Genomic DNA, 26709 nt, shown 5'->3' on the forward strand with positions numbered 1-26709 from the left:
TCGCAAAGAGTAGGACATGACTAAGCGACTGAACTGAACTGAACAGTAATGATGTTAATTTCCAAAATCAAATGATTGTTTTGTGACTATGTGAAAGAATGTCCTTGTTTTTAGGAAATACATTATAAAGTACTGGAGGATGTTAGGACATCACGTCAGTAATTCATTCCTAATGGACTTGTCAAGATAAAAGGTTCTTTGCATTTTTGTACTGCAGTTGCCACTTTTCTGTAAGTTTGAGAGAGAAGGAAGGAGGAAGGGAGGAGCAGGGGGAGGAGGCGGAAAAGCCCCATGATCTAAAATAAAATGTGTTTAATTGAAAGAGAGTATTCATGTGTCACTACTAACCATAAGACTAGGCATGCGCAAGAAGAAACTGAATTTAAAAACTTTTTTTTTAATCTGGTTAGAAGTTACTGTTACAAATTACATGACTATTCCAGACACACATGTGCCTGATTTTAGAGAAGACAGGAAGAGACGTCTCAGACAAACGGCAGAGTATAAGAGGCATACTGCCAAAAGTCAAATAGGTCTTTTGAAAAAGGAGAAGTCTGGACCACAATAAACAGTGCAGGCAGAGTCATCCCACCAAGTTTTGCTGTATTTCCAAAAGCTAAAGAAATATTATACAGAATTAGAAAGACACATTTACATTCAATGCAAAACAAAGAAAGGGCAGATCCCCCACAAAAGTGGCCCTAAGAATGTCTTCTGTTTCCAGGATACAGGGAAAATGTGACAAGGTACCATGCTCTTTGAAGACGATGGATTATGAAATTCCTTCTGCCAGCTAGTGAGAATAATCTCTTCCAGATGTTGTTTGGCCCACAATGTGTTATTCAAAATATGAAAGTTTTGTTTATTTTCAGAGTTCAAGAGCCAAATAAGAAATCTCCTTTCCTTCACTAACTTCTAATTAAATCAGAGATTAACAGGTTTTTGTGTTTTTTTTTAATCAGCATACATCCTAAGTCTAGACTTATACATCCTACTCAAAGTTTTAAGGGTGAAAAAAATCAAACCTGTTGAATACAACCTTAGTATCTACTTCACGATGGGGGAAAAATGAGGTACTTCATCTCATTTCCTTTCTTGCTATAATAGAACATCACTTTTCTTCAGTGAAGTCCCTCTTGGCAATAACTTTTTAAAACAGTAGCCAATACAGGGAAATCTAAAGGAAACTAGTATTGTGCTGCACGATGAGTTATTCCCCGCTGGGCTAAGAAAATGAGAAGACTATAAGTTTTCCTGAGAATTCACATTTTGAGAGAGAAGGCAAGGCTGGCCTCGTTCATTAATATAACAATGCTGTGAGTAACACTTGAAACACTATTACCCTGTGGATGAAATCAGGAATGTGAAGCAAGAGGAATCAAATGACTCTTCTCTGTTCACAATAATTCAGTAACCATGATAACAAATAAACAACAAAAATAGGGGGTTCCTCCCTAACTTTCACATGAATGGTATTCGAACTCTTGTTTTCCTTTTATGAACGAGTTTTCAAATGTAACACAGGGTATCTTTCTAAATTATCACTGAAGCTGTTTATCTCAAATGCAGCAGAATATGAAAAGGAAAAGAAGTCTTTTTATAAGCTGTGAGAAGATGATAAAACCACAAGTAGCCACAAGTCCCTCTGCTTGAGATATGACCTAAAAACCAACTGGAGACCTAAAAACAGCTGTGAGGCACACTTTAAATTAGACTTCTAACCATCTAACCATCAGCCTGAACGATGCTGTCCTGAATGTCCAGAAAAAAATCATAGGGAAATCCAAATATGTGGAGGGTGAAGAGTGTCACACAGAAAGCTCCTAACTAGTGTGAAGGGATCATATGGCCACTCCAAAGAAAAGATAAGGCATTAGAACGTGAATTCCGATTATGAACGGGATCAGGAAAAAAAAAAAAGGCTTTGCTAAACTGTTACTACCTAAAAAATCTTGGGAGATGAAGAAACAACCAAACAGACTCAGTGGCAGCAGTCTCTACCTGACCAAGAATTTCCTGAGGCTTGAAAAGGACTGTGCTACATGACCAGACTTAGTGTGACTGCTGTTTTAAGCCAAGTCACGGAAATAAAATAAGCAGACAACACATCTATAAATCCTTCGTGTTCCAAGGTGTCGCCATCTTACACTACTGTAGTTGTGGGTTCCAAGAAACTGAATGTAGAATTCACCCTGCCGCAGAGAAGCGGGTCCAGAGGGAAACAAAAGGTCACCTCAAACCACACCAGTTTCTTTGGGTGATGGCTACAGAGGTGACCAGGATGACAAGTAAGGACACTTCTCCTGCTGGGGCCTGATGGTTTTGTTTTGGAGCCTAATCTCAGATCCATGTTACATGAACTCCTCTCAGTTGGAGTTCAGAACACCACACGGATTTCTTTTGGCCTCAGTCCCATAATTGCAGCTGTTTGTACTTATTTGAGGTACGGTGTATTTTGAAACAAAATGAGCCAGACTTCCCCCACTGCCTATGTCAGTGCCTGGTACTAGGAAACATTAACTCTTTCACAGCCAGGCAACTGATGATTGTAATACATCCATCAACTGGAGGAAACATAGAAACACTGACCAAGATACGGGAAAGGTTCTCCAAACAGGAAGCTCATTTCAAAGCAAAGGCAAATATTCCATAGTTTACTTAGTTTCTGGCTTTCCCGATAGCTCAGTGGGTAAAGAATCTGCCTGCAATGCAGAAGAATCAGATGCCATGATCAAATGGGATTTATTTCTAAGATAAAAGAGTGGGTCAATATAATGCAAAATCTATTAGCACAATATACCTTTATTAACAAAATAATGGCTAAAAATCATATGACCCTCTCAATACATGCAAAAAAAGCATTTGACAAAATTTAACATACACCCATGATTAAAAACAAAAACTCAAATCTGAGTAGAGCAGGAACAGATCTCAACATAATAAAAGGTATGCATGATAAACTGACAGCTAACATCATACTCACTGGTAAAAAAAAAGATAAAAATTTTCCCACCAAGATCAGGAACAAGACAAGAATGCCCACTCTTACCACCTCTTTTCAACACAGACATGTAAGTCCTAACCAGAGCAATTACACAATAAAAATAAAAGACATTCAAATCAAAAGAAAGCAATAAAGATGTCTCTGTTTGCAGATGATATGCTCTTATATAAAGAAAATCCTAAAGACTCCATCAAAAAACTTCTAGGTGTAATAAACTAATTTAGTAAAATTGCAGTATATAAAAATCAACATACAAAAATCAGTTGTTGTTTCTATACTCTAAAAATGAATATATGAAAAATAAAGAAAAGTCCATTTAAAGAGCATTTAAAACAGTAAAATTCTTAGGAGTAAATTTAACAAAGGAAGTGAAAGATCTATACACTGAAAATTACAAGACACAGATGAGAAAAACAGAAGACACAAATAAATGGAAGGATATCCTGTGCTCATGGATCAGAAGAATTAATACGGTTGTCATATGGGCTTCCCAGGTGGCACAGTGGTGAAGAATCTGCCTGCAATGCAGGAGACTTGTGTTCGATCCCTGGGTTGGGAAGATCCCCTGGAGGAAGAAATGACAACCCGTTGCAGTACTCTTGCCTGGAAAATTCCATGGACAGAAGAGCCTGAAATGCTACAGTCCGTGGGAATCTCAAAGAGGGACACAACTGAGCAGCTAACACACACCATCCATACTACTCAAAGCCACCTAGATTCAACGCAATCCAAATCAAAATTCCAATGGCATTTTTCACAGAAATAGAACAAACAATCCTAAATGGATATGGAATCACAAAAGACCTCACGCAACCAAAGCAATCCTGAGAAAAAAGAATGAAGCAGAAGCATCACAATTCCTGATTTCAAGCTTCATTACAAAGCTATGGTAATCAAAATAGTACGGTGATCAAGATCGCCGAGTAAGAGGATATGGAGTTCACTGTCCCCCACAAACACTTAAAAAATACACTTACATGTAGAACAATCCTCACTGAAACCTGGAAACTGGCAAAAGGACTCCTGTACATCCAAAGTTATAAGAAAGACACAAAAGTAATCAGGAAGGGAAGAAAAATCAGGTTGGGACCTGTGCCCCTGGGAGTGGATCCAGAGAAAAAGGGAGATTATAAAAGTGGACACCTGCCCTGGGGAGTAAGCAGGTCAGACCTAATATGAGCTCACCCCTCAGGGTTTCTGCCCCAGCAACTTGGGATAAGACCTCATCCCCAACAGGTCAGTGACAGCCACTGAGCAGAGAGGAAGTCCTATGTCATACCTAGCTCAGCTCTAGACCCTCCATTTCCAGCCCCACCCCCTACGAAGGTGAAAGCTACCAGCATACCCTCAGAGGAAGCACAAACATGTTGTCCATGGAATTCTCCAGGCCAGAATACTGGAGTGGGTAGCTTTTCCCTTCTCAAGGGGATCTTCCCAACCCAGGGATTGAACTCAGGTCTCTCACACTGTAGGCAGATTCTTTACCAGCTGAGTCACAAGGGAAGACCAAGAATACTAGAGTGGTAGCCTACCCTTTCTCCAGGGGATCTTCCTGACCCAGGAATCGAACTGGGGTCTCCTGCATTGCAGGTATATGCTTTACTAACTGAGCTATCAGGAAAGCCCCAGGAGACTAAGCAACACGGTACTAAAAAACCAAAGGGTCAATGTGGAAATCAGAAAATAGAAAACACAACACTGCAAAATCTATGGGATGGGGCAAAGGCAGCTCTGAGGGAAGTTTACAGTAATACAGACTTGCCTCAAGAAACAAGAAAAATTTCAAATACACAACCTAACATAACCACATACAGCATTAAGAAAAGAACAAATAAAGTACAAATTCAGCAGAAGAAAATACTAAAGATCAGAGAAGAAATAAGTAAAACATGTATCAAAATGCAATATAAAAGGTCAATAAAACCAAGAGTTGTTTTTTTGAAAGGATAAACAAAACCAACAAATCTCTAGCCAGGCTCACCAAGAAGAAAAAAGGAGGATTTGAATAAGCAAATTAAGAAATGAAAGAGGAGAACTAACAACCAATACCACAGAGATACAAAAATCATAAGAGAATATTACAATAATCATACACCAACAAACTGGACAACCTAGAAGAAATGGACAAATTTCTAGAAACATACAACCTACAACAGTGAATCAAGAAGGAACAGACAACCTGAACAGACCTATCACTAAAAGTGAAATTGAATTTGAAATTAAAAAAAAAAAAACAACAACTAAAAATCTCCCAACAAACAAAAGTCCAGGACCAGATGGCTTCACAAGGAAATTCTATCAATCATATAAAGAAAAACTAGGACCTATCCTTCTCCAATTATTCCAAAAAACTGAAGAGAACAGGACACTCATTCATTCTACCAGGCCATCATTATTCTTATATCAAAATCAGACAAAGGCGCTACAAAAAAAGAATATTAGAAGCCAATATCTTTGATGAACATAGATACAAAAATCTTCAACAAAATATTAGCAAACCAATCCAACAATATTTTAAAAGGATTATACATAATGATCAAGCTAAATGTATTAAAAAGACACAAGGATGGTTCAATATTTGCAAATCAATCAGTGTGGTACATCACATTAACAAAAGTAATGATAAAAATCATATGATTATTTCAACAGATGCCAAAAAAGCATATGACAAAACACAACATCCATTCATGATACAAACTTTCATCAAAGTGAGTACAGAAGAAACATCTCTAATCTTAATGAAGGCCATTTATGATAAACCCACAGTTAACATCATATTCATAGTTGAAAGTCTTTCCTCTAAATTCAGGAACAAGACAGGATGCCCACTCTTACCACTCCTATTTAACATAGCATTGTAAGTTTTAGCCACAGCAATCAGACAAGAAAAAGAAATAAATGGCATCCAAACTGGATGAGAAGAAATAGAACTGTCATATTTGCAGATGACATGATACCTTATACAGAGAATCTTAAAGTCTCCACTGAAAAACGATTAGAATAAATGAATACGGCAAAGTTGCATGATACAAGATTAACGTGCACAAATCTGTTGACTTTCTATACACTAGTAATTAACCCTCACAAAGAGAAAGTTAAAAAAAATAAATACTCCTGTTTAAAATCACATCAAAAAGAATAAAATGCCTAAGAATAAACTTAACCAAGAAATTAAAGACCTATACTCTGAAAACTATAAAATACTGATAAAGGCAACTGAAGATGACACAAAAAAACAGAAAGATATCTCATGCTGTAGGACTGGAAGATTGTTAATGTTGCTAAAATGGCTATGCTACCCAAAGCAATCTACAGATTTAATGCAATCCCTATCAAAATGCCCCAGCCATTTTTCATACAACTAGAATAATCTGGAAATTCATACAGAATCATGAAAGACCCCAAATTGCCAAAGTAAACTTGTGAACAAAGAACAAAGCTGAAGGTATCAGGCTCCCAGACTTCAGACCTACAATAAGTAAAACAGACACATAGATCAATGGAACTAGGAGAAAGCAAGAGTTCACAAATAAACCCACCTTGAGTCGGGAAGATCCCCTGGAGAAGGAATTTCCCACTATTCTTGCCTGGGAAATCCCATGGACAGGGGAGCCTGGCAGGTTACAGTCCATGGGGTTGCAAAGAATCGGACACGACTCAATGATTAACACTTTCACTTATGTCAATTAACCTAAAACAAAGGAGGTGATGGAATTCCAGTTGAGCTATTCCAAATCCTGAAAGATGATGCTGTTTAAGTGCTGCACTCAATATGCCAGCTAATTTGGAAAACTCAGCAGTCCAAACAGGACTGGAAAATGTCAGTTCTCATTCCAATCCCAAAGAAAGGCAATGCCAAAGAATGCTCAAACTACCACACAATTGCACTCATCTTACATTCTAGTAAAGTAATGCTTTAAATTCTCCAAGCCAGGCTTCAGCAATATGTGAACCGTGAACTTCCTGATGTTCAAGCTGGTTTTAGAAAAGGCAGAGGAACCAGAGATCAAATTGCCAACATCCCCTGGATCATGGAAAAAGCAAGAGAGTTCCAGAAATACATCTATTTCTGCTTTATTGACTATGCCAAAGCCTCTGACTGTGTGGATCACAATAAACTGTGGAAAAATCTGAAAGAGATGGGAATACCAGACCACTTGACCTGCCTCTTGAGAAATTTGTATGCAGGTCAGGAAGCAACATTTAGAACTGGACATGGAACAACACACTGGTTCCAAATAGGAAAAGGAGATCGTCAAGGCTGTATATTGTCACCCTGCTTATTTAACTTATATGCAGAGTACATCATGAGAAACGCTGGACTGGAAGAAACACAAGCTGGAATCAAGATTGCCGGGAGAAATATCAATAACCTCAGATATGCAGATGACACTACCCTTATGGCAGAAAGTGAAGAGGAACTAAAAAGCCTCTTGATGAAGGTGAAAAGAGGAGACTGAAAAAGTTGGCTTAAAGTTCAACATTCAGAAAATGAAGATCATGGCATCCGGTCCCATCACTTCATGGGAAATAGATGGGGAAACAGTGGAAACAGTGCCAGACTTTATTTTTCTGGGCTCCAAAATCACTGCAGATGGTGACTGCAGCCATGAAATTAAAAGATGCTTACTCCTTGGAAGGAAAGTTATGACCAACCTAGATAGCATATTCAAAAGCAGAGACATTACTTTGCCAACAAAGGTTCGTCTAGTCAAGGCTATGGTTTTTCCTGTGGTCATGTATGGATGGACTGTGAAGAAGGCTGAGCGCTGAAGAATTGATGCTTTTGAACTGTGGTGTTGGAGAAGACTCTTGCGAGTCCCTTGGACTGCAAGGAGATCCAACCAGTCCATTCTGAAGGAGATCAGCCCTGGGATTTCTTTGGAAGGAATGATGCTAAAGCTGAAACTCCAGTACTTTGGCCACCTCATTCATGTGAAGAACTGACTCATTGGAAAAGACTCTGATGGTGGGAGGGATTGGGGGCAAGAGGAGAAGAGGACGACAGAGGATGAGATGGCTAGATGGCATCACTGACTCGATGGACGTGAGTCTCAGTGAACTCCGGGAGTTGGTGATGGACAGGGAGGCCTGGCGTGCTGCGATTTATGGGGTCACAAAGAGTTGGACATGACTGAGCAACTGATCCGATCTGATCTGATTGTATATTTATTATATTATATAGTATATGTATAATAAAACAATTAAATTAGAATATTTCCTCACACCATATACAAAAATAAACTCAATATGGATTAAAGACCTAAATTAAGACCTGAAAATGACTATAAGAGAACATAGAAACACTGTTTGACATAAATCATAGCAATATTTTTTGGATGCATTTCCTAAGGCAAAAGAAATAAAAGCAAAAATAAACAAATGATACCTAATTAAACTTTTCTTTTTTAATTTATTTATTCAAGTATAGGTGAATTACAATGTATTAACTTCTGCTGTACAGCAAAGTGACTCAGTTATATACACACATTCATTTTCATATTCTTTTCCATTATGGTTTATCACAAGATATTGAATATAGTTCCTTGTGTTATACAGTTGGACCTTGATGTTCATCCATTCTATATATACTAGTGCATATCTGATAATCCCAAATTCCCAATTCAACTCTTTCCCATCCTCCACCCCCTTGGCAAGCACCAGTCTATTCTCTATGGAACCTAATTAAACTTAAACACTTTTGTACAGCAAAGGAAACCATTAGCAAAACAAAAACGACAACCTATAAGCGAAAATATTTGCAAATGATACTACCAATAAGGGGTTAATGTTCAAAATACATAAACACGTCGTACAACTCAATAAAAAAAAAATCAAAATATAGACAGAAGACCTAAATAGATATTTTTCCAAAGAAGACACACAGATGGTGAAAGGCACAAAAAAGATGCACAACATCATTAATTATTAGAGAAATGCAAATCAAAACACAGTGAGATATCACCCCACACCTGTCAGAATGGCTATCATTAAAATGTAAACAACAAAAGTTGGGAGGATGTGGAGGAAAGAGAACTCTTCTACAGCAACTGTTAGTGGGAATGTAAACAGGTGTAGCCACTGTGAAAAACAGTATAGAGGTTTCCCAAAAAACTAACAACACAACTACCATATGATCTAGCAATTCCACTTCTGGACATTTGTGTAGATAAAATGAAAACACTAATTTGAAAAAATACAGGCACCCCACTGTTCACAGCAGCACCATTTATAATAGCCAAGACATGGAAGCAACCCAAGTAGCCATCAACAGATGAATGAATGGATAAAGAAAAAGATTTGCAAATGATATGACACTGTACATACATACAAACTATAAAAGACCCCAAACTATAAAACTACTAGAAAAAAACATAGGGAAGAAGTTCCTAGACACACTGGTCTTGGCAACGGTATTTCAGATATAGCACCAAAAGCACAAACAATGAAAGCAAAAACAAATGGAACTACATTGAACTAAAAACATCTGCACACAGAATGAAACTATCAACAAAATGAAAAGTCAGTCTATGGAATCGGAGTAAAAAACTGCAAACCATCTATGTGATCAAGGGTTAACAGGAACTCATACAACCATGTCAAAACAACAAACAACTAATAATGGGAAAAGCCTTGAATAGACATTCCTCTATAGAAGACATGCAGAACAGATACATGAAAACATGTTCATCAACATGGTCATCGCTAGTCCTCAGAGAAATGCAAATCTGAACAACAACAATGTAGCATCTCACACCTCTTAGATCAGTTCAGTTCAGTCACTCAGTTGTGTCCGACTCTTTGCAGCCCCATGAATTACAGCACGCCAGGCCTCCCTGTCCATCACCAACTCCTGGAGTTCACCCAAACTCATGTCCATTGAGTCGGTGATGCCATCCAGCCATCTCATCCTCTGTTGTCCCCTTCTCCTCCTGCCTCCAATCTCTCCCAGCATCAGAGTCTTTTCCAATGAGTCAACTCTTCGCATGAGGTGGCCAAAATATTGGTGCTTCCTTCAGCTTCCTTCCAAAGAACACCCAGGACTGATCTCCTTTAGAATGGACTGGTTGGATCTCCCTGCAGTCCAAGGGACTCTCAAGAGTCTTCTCCAACACAGAAAGAGACAAGTTTTAGCAACATGGAGAAAAAAAGAACCCTTGTACCCTGTTGACAGCAATGTAAGTTGGTTCAGCCACTACAGGAAACAATATGAATTTCCTCAAAAAATTAAAAATAGACCTACCATATGATCCACCAATCCCACTTCTGGGTATACAGCCAAAGGAAATAACCATCTCAAAGATATCTCAAAGAGATATCTCACTATCTCAAAGAGATAACCATACTCCCATGTCTCCTGCAGCATTATTTGTAATAGCCAAGACATGCAAACAAACTAAGTGTGTATCACTGGACGACTGGATAAAGAGAATATGGTGTATTATAATATACATACAGTGGAATATTATTCAGTCATAAAAGAGAAAGCAATCCTGCCATTTGCCACACCACAGATGAACCCAGAATGCACTATGCAAAGTGAAGTAAGTCAGAAACAGAAAGATAAAATACTATGCAATCTTACTTAATCTGTGAAATCTAAAAAAGCAAACTCATAGAAATAGTAGAATTAGTGGTTATCAGTGGCAAGTGGGTGGGGGATATGGGGAGACATTGATCAAAGGATACAATTTTCCAGCTATAAAATGAGTTAAGTTCTGGGGATCTAATGTACAGCATCTAATGTACAGACAGTAATTAACATACTACATTATATACTTGAAAGTTGATGAGAGTAGATCTTAAATGTTATCACCACCCCCCAAAAGCTGATTTTTTGAGATAATGGATGTGTTAACTAACCTTATTGCAATAATGATTTTGCAACCTATTCATGTATCTGTTCATCATGCTATACACCTTAAGCTTACACAATATATCGATAATATTGCAAAGAAATGGGAAAAAATAAGAGTCATGGACTGAAGTGGGCAAAAGAAATAGATTATTTCAAAATGTTGTACAAAATTGTACTCTAAGCTCTCTGTTAATTAAAGCAAAAGAAAAAGAAGAATTGCACATTAACTATCAGGAGAGAGACACTATTCTCTTCTACTAAATACTACTAATAGTTCTATAGTAAAAAATTAACAGAAATATAAATGATATGATAACTTCTATCAATTTCAATGAAATCTGAAAACAAAAGTTCATGGTTCTCAGGGGGCATTTCACCCATGAACTTAAAAATACACACAAAAACAAGGCACTTCTCACCCCTAACCAGACCTCTTGATATAGTAGAACTCAGTCTCCTGTATTTTTTAAGTCTCCTTAAGTAATTCAGAAGTAACCTCTGATTATATGCCATTGTCTTAAATCAAGAGTTCTAGAAAGACTTTTACAAAGGAACCAGAGCACTGTATTCTCTATGTAGAGTGACTAATCTGACACAAAGGGAAAGCAGAGGTTCCCCAAGCAGGCTTTGCCACCAAACACAGAAGCACTGATCCCTGGGCCCTAACTGAGGCCTACTGAATCAGACTCTGCACAGGTGGGAACCAAGAACTTTCATTTTAACAATTATCCAGAATGAGCCTAGGCTGAAAGCCAGATGTGTTAACTCCTATATTAAGACTAGCGATTCTCAAACTGTAGCATGCAGCCTCCAGAATTCGCTGGAGATCTCATTCCAACAATCAGTATTTGGGCCCCACCCTCTAAGTTTTGAGGCAGTAGGTCTGAGATGGGCCTGAGAATTTGTACTTACTAACAGGTACTGCTAGTCTTGGGACCACACTTTGAGAACTACTCACTGGACTGTCCATTTAATACTATGCGATAATATTAACAGTTGCTTCAAATGGCCTTAGAGAGAACTAGAAAGGTTGATGATTCAAGACTGAAGTCTCTGATAAGTGTCTGAAGTTTAAGAGGCCAGTTGTTAATCAAAAACCACTTCCACGTACTTTGGACACCAGGCATTTGGAACTTTCTTTAACAAAATCAACTGGATTACAATCCAAATTGAGGGTCATTTCACCTATTGATGGGGATAGCTAGGAATTTTCTCAGGAAGGAGTTTTTGGATTATTCAGTAAAGACTTTTAACTGAAACGCCACAGAAAAATGCAGGGCAGATATATAATCCTTGGACACTTTTCTTTTAAAACACACTTAGTGAAGATGCTAAGAACATGTGTTTGAGCAGGACTTGATCCCAGTGTGTATCCATAGGAATAAAAGAGCTGCAATGTACCCATCACATTATCACATGCAGTGACCTGCGGAGTGAAGCTGTTTAATGCTGTCCATCTGAATGGTGAAGCATGTCTGCCAAAAGCAACTGCTTTAAGTTTCGACAGTGTTCACACCAAGCTCTCCTTTAGCAAAGGACTGGACAACACATCTGAGGTTTCTTGAATTCATTTCCTGTTCATGAGCATAAGATATTATAGCTCTACTGGAAAGGCAATATCTAACTCATATAGAGGGTTCTTTTAAGCTATTAAATTATAAATTTGAAAAAAGGCAGAGGGGTGTGGACACATGTTTTATATCATTTGGAAGTGGAATCTGATCTGTTAAAAGGTAATTCCTGTATACCACGTGACCCTCAGTGCCTTTCTGTTAATCCTCTTAAGCAACATTAACGTCCAACATCTTTGAGATCTGCCAAATTCAACCCAGAGGCATTTCCTCACGATCAAAAGCTATGATTAAAGAACTCATAGTGTAAATGGTCATAAACCGACTTCTGAATAAAAATGTTATAAGCCCAAATTTCCTGATGTGTTCCCACCCAATTTCCTGTTGAAATGCATGTAAATAAAGACAAAAAGGCAAAAACTCAAAATGGCTAAGAAATCAAGAAGAGTATCCAGCCATTTAGAAGAACCTGGGAATAATATACATTAAGTACAGTGTAATATCTATGAAGTGCGGTGAAGATGGAGCAGAACTGAAAGCAATCAGTGTCCAACGAATGCTTTGCGTGATGAAAACAAACAGGAAGAAGTAAGTTAGAAGGAGCAGACCTTCCCCACTCTACCTCACTTTCTAGAAAAAAGGGTTGGGGATCAAAGAGAGCAGCAGGGACCAACCCCTTACCATGCAGCTCTGCTTTCTGAAATGCAGCAATGACCAGACAGTAATCCACTATTCTCCTTTTATCCCATCACTTTAATAAGTTCTATGCCAAGACATTTGTTCATAAATAAGATGGTAGTGGTGATGTTGTTTAGTCACTAAGTTGTGTTCAACTCTGCGACCCATGGACTGTAGCCCCCAGGCTCTTCTGTTCATGGGATTCTCCAGGCAAGAATACTGGAATGGGTTGCCATTTCCTACTCCAGGGGATCTCCCCGAATCAGGGATCAAACCCACGATTCCTCCACTGGCAGGCAGATTCTTTACTGCTAAGTCACCAGGGAAGCCCTCATAAATCAGTAAGTACAATAAATAATCCACTGTCTGGTCCGTGGCCTCCTGAATATAGGAGAACAGAAGTCTAGTTCTAACCGATGTGGGTAGAGGGAGAAGTGTAACACGAAAATTTTCCTGTCCTTAGCCAGGCCCCTCAGCACTGATTTATAACTCAGGAACGAACGGGAACCCCCTTCCTCGGAAAGACTTCTTGGGGATACGGGGCCAGGGTTTTCTCCTGTTTTAGCAGTCAAGGTGCAGAACCTTTGCGATAGTCAGGAGGGTGGTCCTCGTCACTTCACAAGGGCACATGGCTAAGTGGGAGAGTTATGTCCGGAATGCACCCAGCTGTGTGCCTTGGTGTGCAGCTGTCTGTCCCAAAGAAGAACCTTTCTGAGACTAGTCAGGAGACACACAGCTAGCAAATGAGGAGTGGTTTTAACTCCAAAGTCAAAGCCTGCACTATTCAATATGATAGTCACCTCCAGAGGCGGACCATACAGAAACAGAACATTTCCATCTCTGCAAAATCTTCTATCGGGCTGTGCAGGCATACTGTGCACAAAAGCCATGATGTAGAAAGAAATGTTGTCACTTTTCAATTAAAATGGAAGAAGCTTTATTCTAGCAAATGGGCTCTCCAGAGAGTTCTGTCATTTTGGAGTCAGCATGAGACCTAACTAGATGCATCAAGAAAAATGTAAACATTAAGACAAGTGATTATAATAAGCTCACAGCTAACCCTTCTTTCTCACCATGTTTTCTAACTTTTAATACATTAAAACCAAACACATGGAAGCACTAAGATGGCCTATGTTCCTTAAAGAGGAAGAGAGTTCTAATTACATACTCATCTATATTCATCTATTATCCTTTCCTCAGAAAACTCCCTTGAGAAATCAATTTTCAACCTTATTTCTAATCCACCTCAATCTGTACCCTAATCAGTAGATCAGTATGTACTGTATTTATAAGGCAAAATAAGCACTTGATTTTACCAGTCAACACTCACTGTGTGTCAAAGTTAATCACACAAAACCAAAAGCAAGTAAGAATATGTTTCAGAAGGAATTTGTCTTTTAAAATAGGGGCAAGTGTCACATGATGTAAACTAACAGTGGGTGGGGATGGAATCTAAAGAAAAAAAAAAAAGATTCAAATGAACTTATTTGCAAAAGACAGACTCACAGGCTTCAAAAACAAATTTATGGTTACCAAAAGGGAAAGGTTGAGGGGAGGGATAAATTAGGAGTTTGGGATTAACACATATACACTACTATATATAAAACAGATAATCAACAAGGACATAAGAAACTCTACTCAATATTCTGTAATAACCTATATGGGAAAAGAATCCGAAACAGAATGGATATATGTATATCCATAGCCAAACCACTTTCCTGTATACCTGAAACTAACACAATATCGTAAATCAACTTTACTGCAGCATAATATAAAGATAAAATAAATAAAGAAGTGGATATTATGAGTTTTTAAAATTAAGTTGGCTGAAAAGCAAAAAACTAAAGTAAAAAATGTAATCTGTATCACATACTGACCTGTTATGCTGTAACCTGAAACTAACATAATGTTACACGTCAATTAAATCTCAATTTAAAAAATTAAACTATTACAAAAAAAAAAAGGATGGGGAACAGTGAGGGTGAGTGTAAAGCAATATCCACTGTCTTGTGAGAGCTAGATAGGAAGGCATTCTTTTATCCCTAATCAAAGTCAGATAAGCCAGAGGATCTAAAGCCACAAATAGAGAGGGGATGTTTCCCGCCAAGGCCAAAAGAACAATCAGTAAAAGAGGAACACAAAAGACAGGCTCTAGAAATATGTGGTTCTTCCAAACTTCAAAGTTCTAGGGTTGTGCAAATAAACAAGTGCTGGTTCTAAGAAGCTAATCTGCACACCTAAATCAGGAACTCTGAGAATCCAGGTCATTTAGAACGGAAATCCTAAGTCCTGTGGTTCTACAGGAAAGTATTTAAACCACAGATACCCATTCTCAAACAGAGAAGGAGAGACTATGGCTGCCCCAATCCCTGGATTTTAGCAGACAATCCAGAACACTCCACGGTCGGAGACAGTTCACAGGGGCACACAAGTGCTTGTTCAGCTAAAGGCTGGCAAGAGTGACACCAGCATGGTGCCACACAGGACACCCTAGAGCCCATCCTCTGGGGTAACCTAATGTGATTTGCTTAATGGAAGGTACCACTAATTGAAAGAGGAAGGCTATCTTTGGCCCTAAACAGAGATATAAACATGCAGACATCTCTGAAAATAGCTTAAAGAGTTTTCCTACTTTAAAAGAAAACTCTCTGTTTCAAGGTGTTTCAATAGAGTAAGGTGAACGATTACTCAAAGGGCAGTAACTAAAAAGCGGTGGCAGCAATCACAGAATGGACAGCGTCATCCGGGTACCCATGCAACTTGATGGGGTCAGGAGTTTCCTTCCTTCCCAGAAGCACGATCCCATAGAGCTGGAGCATGAAAACTAGACAGTCTTTGTGGAGGTGAAGACAGGATATTGGAGCCACACACCTTAGTAATCATCCCCCAAAACTTTGACTGTACTTCAGGTTCTTGTAATTCAAAGAAATAAGAATGTAATGGAAATCAGAATTGGGCTGTTTAGCAATAACCCAAATGTAACCAAATTTACTTACAAACACCTCTGAATATTATTCCAAAGACAATTTAACATTCTTATACTGTTTGTAGTGTTAAAGATATATCAGTGATCCAATAAAGGTTATTCCAACTATTCAGACTTAGGGGAAAACATCCAACTAATTTTTCCACAAGGACATAATCAAGACTGCATGTAGCACACACCAATAGATAGCTACCAGACAGTCACCAATGTTTATGCCCATATGCACTGGTGAAATGCTTGCCTTGAAAACCTGTATCTTCCAATGATAGGAACCATCACCAGTTTTGGCCAACACTGACTTTGTAAGACATTTCTCCCACCCATCCCTGTCCCCAATTGGCCATGTGGAGTTTAGAACCAAAGTTGACTTCATTCAATTATTCGGTCTTCTGGACCTTCAGCTTTGTTCTCTCTTCAGTTCCTAGCACTCAGAATAAAAACATGGTATAATTCCCACTTAAAAAGAATACAGAAAGAAATACTTATTGACCCCAACTACCACTACTTCCTCTTCCCCAGCTCCCTGCCCCCTCCCCCACCCTCTTCCTTTTCAAGGCCAAGAACACTAAAGAACAGTCTGCGCTCACTTCTTCTGCATCCTCTTATGATGGACCATGGCTTCTGCCCTCACTGCTCAAAATTTTGAGCGAAGATCCCTTTCCTCTAAATAAGGACATTTCTGCGTCCTTATCTTGTGTCTTTAACGACATTTTTACATTGTTAATCACTGTCTTAAAAACTTGCCCTACTTAATGACTGTATGCTCCTTTGATTCCTATCCAACTTTTTGCTAGCTTTTTCTCAGGCCTCTTTGCAGGATGCTCTTCCTGTGAGAGTCCGGAAATGTTGGTGCACCCCCAAGTTCTTTGCTTAGCCCTTTCCTACTGGTGCTAACTCTTCCTAGGCCATCTTATTCATAGCAATGGATCCCACAAACACTTGCAGGCTGATGGTGCTTAAATGTGCATCGCAAGTCCAGAACATAATCTCCCACACTCCAACTGACCCGTCTATAATTTTAAAACCTCCAATTCAAAAATAGCCCAAACACAACTTATTTTCCTACACTGAGCATGTTGCTAAATCCTGTTGACTACACTTTTCAATGAATTCAAATCCATTCTTTCTCCTCCAGCCCCCACCGTCACTTTATTTAGTTCAGGTCATCTCCCTAGGACAATTGTAAGGGTCTCTATCTCTAATCTTAGTTCACTGCTCTGTCTCTCTCCAGTTTAACCTCCCTTAATGATCTAACTAGGAAAAAAAAAAGAAATAAACTGTGGAAATCCTTTCAATTGTTAACAATTGGGAGGGAGGGAAGAAGCAAACTTCAGATTCCTTCAGACACACCACAAGACCTCCCATGATCTGGCCTCTGCCTCATCATCCATTATTCACCAACCAAACCACCTGGAGTTCCTAGAAAACACCATATTATTTCCTATCTTTTCATGGTCTATTTTCACGGATTGGAATGCCCTCTTCCACTACCTATCCACAAGGTAAACTCTCCTTTATTTTTCAACCTTTCATTATCAAGTCTCAAAAGTCTCCTTCTTAGTCACCCCCTGCCATTCACATCAGCAGCCCTCTTATATCATGTCAGGCATGCCCTCTTATATAACATCATCTCTGTACCATGCACATAAGAGACAGCTTCATTGCACTAAACTCTATCCATTTGTGAAGCAATTACTGGATCTGAGCTCCCTGAGGACAAAGTCAGCACCATAATTATTTTTTTTTATCCTAATGTTCAGTGTGTCTGGCAGACAGTCCTTATAAAAGGCATGGTGGACAAAAGAAGAATGCAGAGAGCCACTAGAAATAAAAAATGAACCAAACAATTGGTTTACTCCAAAATACACAGTATTTAAACCTGGCTCTATTTCCTAACCAGGGAATCTCCATTCATTCATTCATGCAACAAATACTGATTGAGCACCCACCACATGCAGAAAAGCCATATCACACAAAAAACAAAGTGTAAGTAATATAAAGTCTCCCCAGCTTTTTCAAATCATTGCAAACCCCGACAATTCAAGAGCCTTTTTGTCCATCCCACACATTCTATTTCCAATGGCAATTAGGACAACAGAAAACAGAAACGGGTGGGAAGATGACCCCATGACGGTTAAGCCTGAGAGTTAACCTTCTTTCTATTGTGTGCTCAGTCGTGTCCAACTCTTAGTGACCTCATGAACTGTAGTCTGCCAGGCTCCTCTGTCAATGGGATTTTCCAGGCAAGAATACTGGAGTGGGTTGCCATTTCCTCCTCCAGGGGATCTACCCAGCCCAGAGATCAAACCCACATCTCCTGCATTGGCAGGTAGATTCTTTACCACCGAACCACTGGTAAGCAGTCTTCTTTACCACATCCCTTAACTCATTCCCTCTTTATTAACACACTTCCCTGCTTTTCTCATCACGGATTTGGAAGTTACCACTGTCTACATCAACATCTACATTCCCAATTTCATATCATGCCAATTCTATACTGTGTCATTTCCATTTTCAGAAGTTACGGCCTCAACATGAAGAAATTCCCAAACGATCTGGCTTTATCTAAATCATACCACCAAACAGGAACAAGCAAACCAACCTGAATGAGAAATCCACAATGGTATAAAGTGAGAGACAGACCTTCCCATTACATAAACAACTAAATAAATTTTCAATGAAAAACAAAGCCTTAACATACCTAAGGGAAATCATAATAGAACATTTATATAATCCTAGAGTAGGGGGAGGCTATTTTAGCATAATGCCAAAATAAGAAGCCTAAAAGATTAATAAAGTGGACTAACATTTAAAGCTTCTTTATATTTAAGAAAAATAAATGCACACTGAAAAAAAGTCTTATGAAAAGCCATTAATATCTTAAAATTGTTAAAGAATTCTATATATTAAGTATATAATTTAAACTAAAAATCTGCACATAAGCATCCTAGAAGAAAAATGATTATAAACATGAACCCAAACTTTATAAGAAATACAAATGTTCAATGCTAAGACAAAGTTACGCTTAACCTCTCCAATGACAAAAGAAATCTGAATTTTAAAAATAAAATGCCATCTCCCCTAGAATGTTGATGACTTAAGTGTGTAATACTCAGTGGTTAAAGAAGTGTGGCATTTGCAAGTGCTGTGTTAGGAAGTTTCAGTGTGGAACAATTACCCTCATCCTTCAGGGTGATTCTGGTAATATCTATCAAAAACCAGACAAGTATACCCTTTGACCCAGCAATTTCGCTTCAAGGTATTTATCCTGAGGAAACATCAGCAACCTATGCTGAGATATCTAAATGAGGGCATCCTTTGTAACGGAAATTGAAAGCAACCTAAGGTTCCAAAGAAGAAGATTATTTAAGTAAATAAAAATATAATTGAGGGATGAATTATGCCCTACTATTAAAAAGTCATATTGTAGACTTCCTTTCCAGGAATACTGAAGACAAAATACCCTGAAAACTCTCCCAATACAAAAACAGCTAAAACTGCTGGGTGTGTGAACATATGAAAATGTGTACACACACACACACACATACACAACACATACATCCCTACCCACCTTTTCAAATGCTTAGCCAAGTTGGCCAAAAAGTAACAGACCTCCAGAGAAGCCAAAATATGTCAAGACATCAGTCAAGGTAGAAGAACACATAACCTAGCAACCAGGTGTATCCCAATCCCACCTGACCCTAGTTTTGACTTTTACAAGCAGAAATCAAGTGGGAAGTTAAAGTCAGATCAAAAAGCTGGGACATTTCACCCTCAATAGTGTAAAGGGGGAAAAGTACTAACGCATGTCACATAGGGAGAGGATAAAGAAACATGACTGTCTCAGATTTGGATCTAGGCAGGAAGGCGCCTTCTCTGAAGTTTTATACCCAGACACTTGCCCCTAATATTACACTGGAGGCGTGAATTCATACAATTGCTATAGCCACCCAAAAAACTCAACTGATATTTAAACTGATGTGGACATGAACTGATAGTGCCCTTAAGGCATCAGTAGAAGCAAATACCGGAGAAGGCGATGGCACCCCACTCCAGTACTCTTGCCTGTAAAATCCCATGGGCAGAGGAGCCTGGTAGGCTGCAGTCCATGGGGTCGGGAAGAGTCGGACACGACTGAGCAACTTCACTTTCACTTTTCATTTTCATGCATTGGAGAAGGAAATGGCAACCCACTCCAGTGTTCTTGCCTGGAGAATCCCAGGGACAGTGGAGCGTGATGGGCTGCTGTCTATGGGGTCGCGCAGAGTCGGACACGACTGAAGCGACTTAGCAGCAGCAGCAGAAGCAAATACAAGTTTTTTATATTTCACCTTAAGTTCCCAAAGAATTACTAGAAGAAAAGTTCCTAGAAACATGAGCTCATGTACAAAAAGGAAAAAAAAAAAAAATTCACAGTATGCATGAAGAAGCCAGAACATACCAGAGACACAACAAATAGCAGAATCAGACCTATAAAGTCTACAGAAAATGGAATTATCAGATACAGACTATAAAATAAAAATGTTTAATATGTTTAACAAGAGGATGTAGTAAAAGAATAGCAATTTTTTTAAGACCATGCAAATTTGAAAAAGATTCAAATGGAGTTTGTAGCAATGAAAACCATAGTATTTCAAATGAGTGCATGAGATAAATATCTGATTAAGTGCAACTGGTGAGAAAATTAGTAAATGAGACTGTTACTACCCAAAAAAATCACACAGAACAGACAGAGCCTCAGAGATGAGAATTTGAAAGTGAGGTTCAGAGGCAGGAATGATACTGAAAAGGTCTCAGAATCATCTAAATGGAGAGTCAAAACCACAAAACTGTCAGAAGTATTACTCTAAGAACTAATGAACAAAAATGTCCCAGAACTGGTGGTAGATATGAATCCTCAGATATAAGAAACAGCAAGATCAAACCAAAACAAACTTAATAGTGCCATTATTACCAAAAGAAAAGTTTTATACATTCTAAGTTTTTTTTAACCATAAAAAACCTACAAAGCAACTATATACTCTAGTATTTATAATTTTGTAAAAAGTATGCATTTATAGATGCACATACTTGCAAAGGGCTTCCCTGATAGCTCAGTTAGTAAAGAATCTGCATGCAATGCAGGAGACCCCGGTTCGATTCCTGGGTCAGGAAGATCCCCTGGAGAAGGGATAGGCTACCCACTCCAGTATTCTGGCCTAGAGAATTCCATGGAATTACATATACATGTATATACATGTAGAGTCCATAGGGTTGCAAAGAGTCTGACACAACAGAGTGACTTTCACTTTCACACTTGGAAAAAAAAGTTTAAAAATGGTTAATGTTTATTTTTAAGTGGAAAGACTTCTGTCAAATTTTTATTTATGTTTTTTATCTTTTCAAAGGTTCTGAATTATATATGTATCACTTTTAAAATAAGAAAATTACTAAAAATTAAAATTTTAACAACATGAAATATATCAATGTATTTAAATATATGAAGAGACATATACCAAAAATATTAAGAGTTAGTATTCCTAGTTTCTAAGAATTTGGATTTTCCCCTACAGTTTGCAATCAACAACCAAATCATAAGTACAAATACAGAGGGGGAAAGAACTGATATTTAAAAACATTAAAAGTGGTTTTATTATGGATGCTTAGCATGCTTTATAATTTTTATATTTCACAAAATTTGATTTCTATTGTTTCTATTGCTTACATTTTATACCTTTTCATTTATTGTTTCACTGTTAAAACAATTTTTAATATACGCATGTAGATACATAGATGAGTCATTTAGCCTTAGATTCTGGGTAAAATGTTATACAAGAAAATCTCATTTAAAAAATAAAATTTTATAAATCATCTGTACTCCAATAGGGTTTCCCTCATAGCTCAGTCGGTAAAGAAACTGCCTGCAGTGCAGGAGACTCAGGTTCGATCCCTGGGTTGGGAAGATCCTCTGGAGAAGGAAAAAGCAACTCCAGTATCCCTGCCTGAAAAATCCCACAGACAGAGGAGACTGTTGCAGTCCATGGGGTTGCAAAGAGTTGGGCACGACTGAGTGACTAACACTTTCATACGCCAATAAAGAATAAAAATAGAAACATTCAACCCTCCTCCCAAAATAAAATAATCAAAATTGAAAATCTGCAGCATATCCATAGATTTATATATAATGTTTTCAGAGACTTACGGTGTTATCAGAAAGTGCTGCTTTAAATATTCACATTTTAAAGCACACAACAAGAATACGTGCCAATCTCATTCAGAACCTGCAAGAGAACAACAGGCAGAAATGCTGGAACACTAACAGTGGCCTGGTGTCGCAGTTCCCTTCGTGCATTAATATCAAGGAGGGAGAGAACAAGAGAGCCAGTCAGGGTTCCTCAATGTTGACACACATCTGGCCTCAATTTTGAGTCTTGGGAACAAGAGCAGTGAAAGCAAGAGAACCAGGAAAAAAGACAGGGGCTGAAACTACCTATCTAAAAACATTTCACATTTTACAATTATTGGCAGTTAGAGGGGGAAAGTCAACATCTACTGTGGCCTTTCAACATAAAGGCAAAAGACCGATGCAACTAAGAAAAAGGGGGGAAAGCTAATAATGCCTGGCTGCTGCCACTTCTCTTTAATGACATCAAAATCCACATCAGACACATGATTTGTGTGTTTATGTACAATATCCTTGAACTAGAAACCACAGATTTTAATCTCTAATTTATTCAGAAATAAAAATACAAACCATAGGCAACATACTTTTATGTGACTTTAAATATATGTTATTAGCTAATGATAGGAAAACCTCACATTGGCTCATGAGTTCACACGAAATGCCACGACTCTCCCTCTTTCCATAAGCAGCTCTCTGAAGGCAGATCTCTAGGCAAAGAATAAGAATCTACAAAATATCGAGAAAAAACTCTTAATTTATTTCATCCAGCCTTCCTCTGATCTTTAAAAGAGTGACTCTGCAGTGCCTTCCAAATTCACAGCAGACCTTATGTATAAACATCAAATCATCAAAGACAGTTCAAGACAGCACTTCATGTCTCAAAACGTTACAAGCTAAAACTAAGAGCTTCTACACCTGCAAATAATAAACTTCAAAGACAACCCAAAACTAGCCTGGCATTTATCATTTGTGAGTCTAAGATGGTGTGGGGTGTGTGTGTGTGGTGTGTGTATAATCCATCGACCAGCTAGAGTTTACTTAGATTTATTTTAGCTTTGGATTCCTGAACAGTGTCCTAAAAATTTTTAAGTGTGTTGTTCATAAAATAAGTAGCATCTCACAACTGGAAGGAAACCGCTGAGCTTCATCTAGCTTCACCCCTTCCCCAGCGCTCTCATCTTATCTACATTCTCCAGTATCAGCTGGAACACTTCCAGGACAGGAAGCTCACTCCCTTCCAAGGCCAGCCATGAAGTCCTTGGGCAAATTGCTCACTAGAAATTCCCTTAAATGTGGTTCAAGTCACCTGGCTGAAAAGCCCATCAAGGGGACCCAGCTGCTCTTCTGTAATCAAACTGAATTTCACCTTTCCAACACTGGAAGGTGGATCAGGCAGATGAAGGCAGAGATCGAGTCACCCATTTATTCCTTTCCTTTCTCATAATTCTTCTCTCTCAGATCCTTGACCAGCTCCTTCCACTCTCCACTGAGACACACATATTCTTTAAAGGACAACGTCTAAACCACAGTAGAGTACCCTTGCTGTGTGCTTCTGGCCAACCCAGACATGGTGAAACCAACATCTCACTTGCTTTCACTTTAATTTTCACATATGACATGTTTAGAGAACACACTATCATGAAATAAAGTCTACAGTTGGAGTTAACAGCCATTTCAAGTGGGTCCAGCCCTGAAAAATGCTATTACTGCGAAGCTGAGAATTCTAAAATTTAAAGTCCTACAAGTCTCTCAGTTGAGTTCGTTAAAAATACAGAATCCTGAGTTCTTCCCAGATTGCCTGAATCGGAATCTCTGTGAGAGGGCCCAGGACTTAGCATGGCAAACATGCTCCCTGGTGATTCTGATGCAAAGTAAAAGGTGAGAACCAACACCCTACCTTCATGGTTGCCAAAATGGTTACCACTTCACCATACGCAAATCCATCCATTCTCTCTCATCCTCTCCTTCTCCTGTAGGTCCACAAAGGCAGGATCAAAATGACTAGTACGCTGTGGGCTGGTTTCAATTGATGGTTAAAGTGGGATTAGAACCAAATCCTGATAATCCCTTCTTTCAGTTCCAGTCCAAACTTGTCCCTGAAGGGAGAACAGTATATGTGATGTAGTAGGAGGATGAGAGAAAGGCAGAGTGTGAGACAGGGCTGACTTCAGGGAAATAAATATCCTAAGGCACTTGATCATTAAAGGTGGGTGGTAAAAAGCCGAGAAACTATTCAATGTGGAGGACCTTGCTAGAAGAAGGAAGAAAAGGAAGGTAAGGAATGAGAAGAGAGAAAGAATTAAATCCCAGGCAACAGATGAGGGGGTTTTCTGTGACTGTACAGGACACACCAGTTGGATTCAGCCCATAGCCTTGTGAAAGTTCTGGAGTTTCACTCTTGGGTTTCTGTATTGATACTAAGCTTGATGTGATTTAGAAAATGTTTTTCCCCAAATGAGCAAACTCAAAATCAAAGCTGTTGACATCTGCCTTTGCTGCAACAACTATGAGTCATTTTTATATGCCAGGATGAGAATCAAATTTATCTTCTCCAGTATCCATGAGAAATTCTACCACTGAACATAAGATGTGCCCTCACAATTGTTTCCATTGTTTTGGGTCCTGGTTTTAAAAACGATACTTCATTCTCATTCCAAATACAGATGCAAACTGCAGACAAAACATCCTACCACAAAACTAAAGTGCCCAGGACCAACAAATCCACAATAAAGAGGTTAAACTCCAAACCCGAAATGGTAAATGTAATAACGATGACCTTTCCCATGCGGTAAGCAGTGAATCCAACTAACGTTACCTTAAAATAACTTCAGTAACTCCTCTCCTTCCTGTCATAATTCCTCATTACAGGCCCCAGAAGCCAGCTGTTTGGAGGGGACGTTTCTGACCAATGCACCACTTTCACCCTGCGTGAACCCTCTGACACACGCATGAACAGATTCCAAAGGCATGTAAAGAGGCCATCATCAAATATTTACAATTACAAGGGGATCAATAAAAATATGTGTTAAATGGCTACTTTCCAGATTGCTGCAGTCTGATTCCAAAACAACTAAAGGGAGGGGGAAAAAATGATAGCAGTGGCTCAAAGAAAAAAAAAAGACATTCTGTTGAATCATAAAGCTGAAAGAGACCTTAAAGGCTATCCAGTAAATCCCTCCTACCCTCCATTCCCTCCTTCAAACAACTTAGCACGCAAGTCAATACCAAGGGTAGTTTCAACATGTCCCCACATCTGACCTCTCTGCTTAGTCCCTCATTATCCACAACTGGCCCCTGACACTCCAAAATCCCCTAACTGGAACTATACGTCCGTACAGCTGTGAGCACTCACATACACTCTGTCTGCCCTTGGATGTCAAAATATCCAGCTTCCTGCCCCCTCCATTTTCCCCTGTTTATCAGCCCATCCAGCCTCAGTTCCCAGAACATTCAGCCTAAATGTCACAGGCCACCCCGCCACCAGCCTGCTACCTACCACATTCCCTTCTGCCTTTTAACACCTCAATTTGGATCAAACTCCAAACTTCCTGTTCTGCCCCCATTCACAGCTTCCAGAGGCCCCCCACAGAGAAAACGTATGGACAAGATGAAGAGGGCACTGCTCATCAGACACTTTCATCTCAGCAGAGCCCACAATAACAACCGCTATGGTGTCACTGTCCTTGGCTCTCTTCCATTTCCCCCAGTATCTCTTCTAAGCCCTTATCCTCTCAAATAAACTCCATAACTTTCATATTCTTCATGGAGAAATTAGTGGACATCAGGCAAGAAGGCTTTTAAATTCTGCTCTTCTCCCTTCCCACCCATTACTAGAGTGATCCTGGCCATCTCTGATACATCTTCTCTGGCTCACACATCACACTCCCCAGACACTCCTCTCAAACTTGGGACACACGTTAGAATCACCAGGTGGCTGCTTCAGCTTCCGACCCTAAGACGGAGTCAACGCATCTCAAGTGGGACCCTACATGGGGTTTATTCTAAAAGACCCCCTCTTGGGCGATTCTTAAAATAAGACAAAGTTGGGTACCTCAATCCAAGATAACTTCATGTGCTCCCAGGTTTTAACTACCAAATCTGGAGCATTTTCTGAGCTGGGCTCTCACATCTCTAAACACATTCCAGAACCACCACGGCATATCCACAGGGATCTCAAATCCAACATGTGCTAACTATGACCCTCATCCTTCCTGTCAAGGGCTGAACTGTCCCCAGAGATTCATATGGTGAAGGCCTGACACTGAGTACCTCAAATTTGGATACAGGGTGTTTAATGAGGTAATCAAGTTAAAATGAGGTCTAATCCAATACAGCTGGTGTCCTTACAAGAAAAGGGTAGTTTCAACATTTCCCCAAAACTGACCTCTCTGCTTAGCCCCTCATTACCCAGAACTGGCCCCTGACACTTCAAAATCCCCTTTCTAACTG

The 26709-nt window shown here is 39.0% G+C and overlaps 1 protein-coding gene across 4 annotated transcripts in view; it reads right to left on the bottom strand.

The window, feature by feature from the left end:
* The window catches only part of LPAR1 (lysophosphatidic acid receptor 1), a 168141-nt gene that overhangs the window by 117431 nt on the left and 24001 nt on the right, over window positions 1-26709 (bottom strand). Inside the window, exon 1 of one of the 4 annotated variants that reach the window (XM_027550500.1) lies at window positions 24158-24176. The exons of the other annotated variants lie outside the window; for them this stretch is intronic. The gene's annotated coding sequence lies outside the window, so the exon portion shown is untranslated. Of the gene's footprint in view, window positions 1-24157; window positions 24177-26709 lie in introns of those variants that run through there. 4 annotated transcript variants of the gene reach the window in all.

The sequence above is a fragment of the Bos indicus x Bos taurus genome, chromosome 8 (assembly GCF_003369695.1).
Source record: "Bos indicus x Bos taurus breed Angus x Brahman F1 hybrid chromosome 8, Bos_hybrid_MaternalHap_v2.0, whole genome shotgun sequence".
Classification (NCBI taxonomy): domain Eukaryota; kingdom Metazoa; phylum Chordata; class Mammalia; order Artiodactyla; family Bovidae; genus Bos; species Bos indicus x Bos taurus.